Source organism: Triticum dicoccoides, unplaced genomic scaffold (genome assembly GCF_002162155.2).
Source record: "Triticum dicoccoides isolate Atlit2015 ecotype Zavitan unplaced genomic scaffold, WEW_v2.0 scaffold17745, whole genome shotgun sequence".
NCBI classification, from domain to species: Eukaryota; Viridiplantae; Streptophyta; class Magnoliopsida; order Poales; family Poaceae; genus Triticum; species Triticum dicoccoides.
In genome coordinates, this window is record NW_021224382.1 from 1 (window position 1) to 3,830 (window position 3,830).

The 3,830-nt window shown below is 49.2% G+C and overlaps 1 pseudogene; it reads left to right on the top strand.

Annotated features, from left to right (window-relative positions):
• Positions 1-3,228: 3,228 nt before the first annotated feature.
• Positions 3,229-3,367, top strand: LOC119344640 (annotated as a pseudogene).
• Positions 3,368-3,830: the final 463 nt, after the last annotated feature.

Below are 3,830 nucleotides of genomic sequence, written 5' to 3' on the forward strand. Positions count from 1 at the left end.
CTCTTCTTGTCAGTAGCCTAGTTTTAACTTTGATCTGCTTTGTAAGAGGATTTTCCTCATCACCTTGTATCGGTTCCGCCATGTTGCTTTATATATAAAGCGGGACGAAAGCCTTTTTGGGTAATGTTCCTGTCTACTTTGTAGAAAGTATAGGCAGGAGTTACATTAAACTTGGGCCTGCTTAGAGGGTCCGGTGGTCTCCGAATCAAGCACATGTAACCGGGTCGTGAGAAGCGGCTGATTGATTATTGCAAACTATAACCGACTTCGGAGTCGACTCCGGTTCTGATTACAACTAGCACCCAAGCAGGCTTGCTCTACAAATACATCCTCCCCCTTCGACTAGCAGGCAAGATCAGATCACATCGATTCCAAAACACCAATTTCGTACTATCTCATCTGCAACTAAAAATGGGATATATGGACGACTCAAGGATGTATAAGCGGCTGAAGCGCAAGGAGAAGCACCTCTACCTGGTGCTGGACGACTGGGACGAGGGCTTCACCATCCGCAAGATCGACGCGGACAGCCCTGACGATCACTGCCGCAGCCTCCTCGACGAACCCCCTGTCATCCGTCTGCTCTCTCCCAATCCTATCCACTGCATGGCGTTCGCCGCCCTGGGCAGCAGCCACATCCTCGCAGCCAACAACAAACACCCCGCCACCCTCGTCTATGACACCGACACCGCCGGGCTGATCACCGGCCCTCCCGTACCGGACGCGCTCCAAGACGCCTACAAAATCTTCTTGAGTGTGGTTTTCTGTAGCTCAGGCTACACGGTACCCCTTATCTTTGTCATCCATTTATGCATCAAGATCCGTGCAGACACATTTGTCTTTTTTGTTTCTCTCAAACGACACAACATATGAACTTTAACTTTTGCAGAACAACAATACATTCTAACTACAATCTAGGAAAAAAACTTTCAGATTTTTTCATGCATTTTAAATACTTGAAATAATATTTTTATTCAAAGAAAATCTCATTTTGTATATTTATATCAGACCAAAAAATCTGAAAGTTTTTTCACACATTGATGTTCTAATGTTTGTTCGATCTGCAAAGTTTGAAGTTCATATGTTGTTTCGTTTTCGAGAAACAAAAAAGAGAAATCTTCTTGTTGTTAGTTAGTTGGAGAGTACGGATCTCAAAGCAAGGTTGGAGGGTTGAGAATAAGAGGTTCCATGTAGCCTGAGCTACAAAGAAACTTTGTGAATCTTCTTGCCCGCCGACGACAATATGATGTATGCATTTGCGTACTTCTTGAACGAGCCTCGAGCCGTGGAGGTGCTGTCTTCCACCACCAATGATGATTTGCACTCCTCGGTCCCAACCATGGACTGGTCCTGGAGAAGCGCCGCACCCTCGCCGTTCACCCAGTACGAGAGGATCTGCTCCTACACCACCGGGTCAGGTTGTACGCAACCCGGCTTTTTTTTTTGATAAAAGGCAACCCGGCTTGTACGCACTCCTTACCGAAAAATGTCCACTGCTCTCGAAGTGCCATGCAGGGGTGTCTTCAGGGTCTCCTCTCGATCGGTGCTTTAATCTTCATGATCAACTCAGCATCATCTGGCCAGAAAACTTCCCTTATCAAACCTCATTCCACTGTTCGCCATCCGGCAATAAGAGACCACCCACGATGTATCCTTGGACAGCTCCTGCCACCCTGAATCTTCAGCGAAGGTTCCTTCAGAATCCAATTATCCGAGAGCCGCATAGTAAATATTTCATTGATAGGTTGGAATATTGCTTAGGTATTTCTCTTCAGACGTGCACCTTTCCTAGTGTGGATTTCACCTCCTCTTGTCTTTCCACCTGCCATGCTCTACTGACCAAGAGCGAGCATTTTTGTGAACTTCACAACTGTCCAGTGCACCCCTCAAATTTATGTATTACATTCTTCACAACCTCAGCCTGTTGCCAGTTTGCATGGAAGAATAGGGTAATGTCATCAGCAAACAATACAATGTGAAATTCCTGGAGTTGTTCTGGCGATATTCAGGTCTGCTAGTTCCCCATTGCTTTCTTCAAAAGCCTCGACAAACCATCTGCTCCAGAAAGAAACATATACGCGATAGCGGGTCTTCCTGAAACTCAATGTTTTTTTATGGCTTCTCCTGCAAGACAGACTTAATACCAGAGATATGTTCACAGCAGGAATTTCTTCATTGAGGACTCCTCCTGTGTTATGTGTGTTAAACAAGCACACTCGAGTCCCATGTCTATGGTGTGATAATCTTGGTGCTACCTATTTATCTGCTAATCCAGTGTTCCATGCCAGGACCAAACATATTGAGATAGATTTTCACTTTGTTCGAGAAAGGGTAGCTAATAAGCAATTGGAGATTCGTTTTGTGCATTCACGAGATCAAGTTGCAGATGGGTTCACAAAAGCATTACCTACAAGGAGTCTTGAGGAATTCAAGTGTAATCTCAACTTGACCAAGTTGTGATTAAGGGAGGGTGTTAAACCAGCACGTATGTACATGGTTCGGCAGCCTGGCTAGCCGGTCCCTTCCTTCCTTTCCTTGTAACCGAAGACTAGAGGTAGAGATAGAGATAGTCAGTTTATATTCTCTGTTATCCTTTATAACTAGATATCTCTTTCCTCTCTCCCAAGTTGTAATCTAAACTACTTGTACGCTATTTAGGGAGTCGCACCCCTGTCAATATAACATGCAGGCGTCGCCCAGAGCAGGGTACGACGTTTCCCACATGGTAATCAGAGCCTAACTCTTCCCATCTAGCGATTTCCTCCTCCCACCGCCGCACCTCCTGCCATGGCCTCCTCTAGCGCAACCAACTCCACCCTCTCTGGCCAGATCACTGAACGCCTCACCCGAACAAACTACATCCTATGGAGAACTCAGATCACACCTCAGCTTCGGGGGGCAGGGTTCTTCGGCTACGTAGACAGGAGCATGCCGGAGCCGGCCAAGGTCGTCGCCAGCAAGGACAAGGATGGCAAGGAGGAGTCCATCCCCAACCCGATTCACTCGGTTTGGATCCGAGAGGATCAGCAGGTGCTTGTGCAGGTGACGTCGATCGCCCACGCGCACGAACTCTGGACAGCATTGGCGAGCATGTTCTCGTCCACATCGCTGTCCCGCGTCAACAACATCCGCGCGTCGCTCACGAACGCACAGAAAGGACAGCAGTCGGTGGCCTCCTACTTCGCATCCATGCGGGGTTTCGCCGATGAGCTAGCTGCAGCAGGCAAGCCCCTGCAAGATGATGAGTTGATCTCCTACATCCTCAACGGGTTGGATATGGAGTATCAACCGCTCGTCTCCGCCCTCGACGCTCGGATCGTCCCTGTCACCCTTGATGAGTTGTTCTCTATGATGAGCAATTTTGATCAACGGGTGGCCATCTTCCAAGGAGCAGCGCAGGAGGCGGCTTCAAATCTTCTGCCAACGCTGCCACCCGCGGCCGTGGCGGGGGCTCACGTCATCGAGGCCCTCCGCGGAACAGCAAGGGCAAGAGCAACGGCGGCGGAGGCAACAGCAGCAACAACTCCGCACGCCACGGCGGCGGCGGTCGGCCCTCCTACACCAACAACAGGGGCCGGCGCAATGGCAGCTCCTCCAACAGCAGGTCTCGCCCCGACACAATCAGATGCCAAATCTGTGGGAAGCCGGGCACTCTGCCAAGGACTGCTGGTACCGCTTTGATGAGGACGATGATGATTCTTCTCAAGATGAAAAAGTGGTCAGAGCTGCTGATGGCTCCTACGGTGTCGACACAAATTGGTACGTTGACAGCGGTGCCACAAACCACATCACCGGCGAGCTTGACAAGGTGACTATGCGAGAGAAGTACC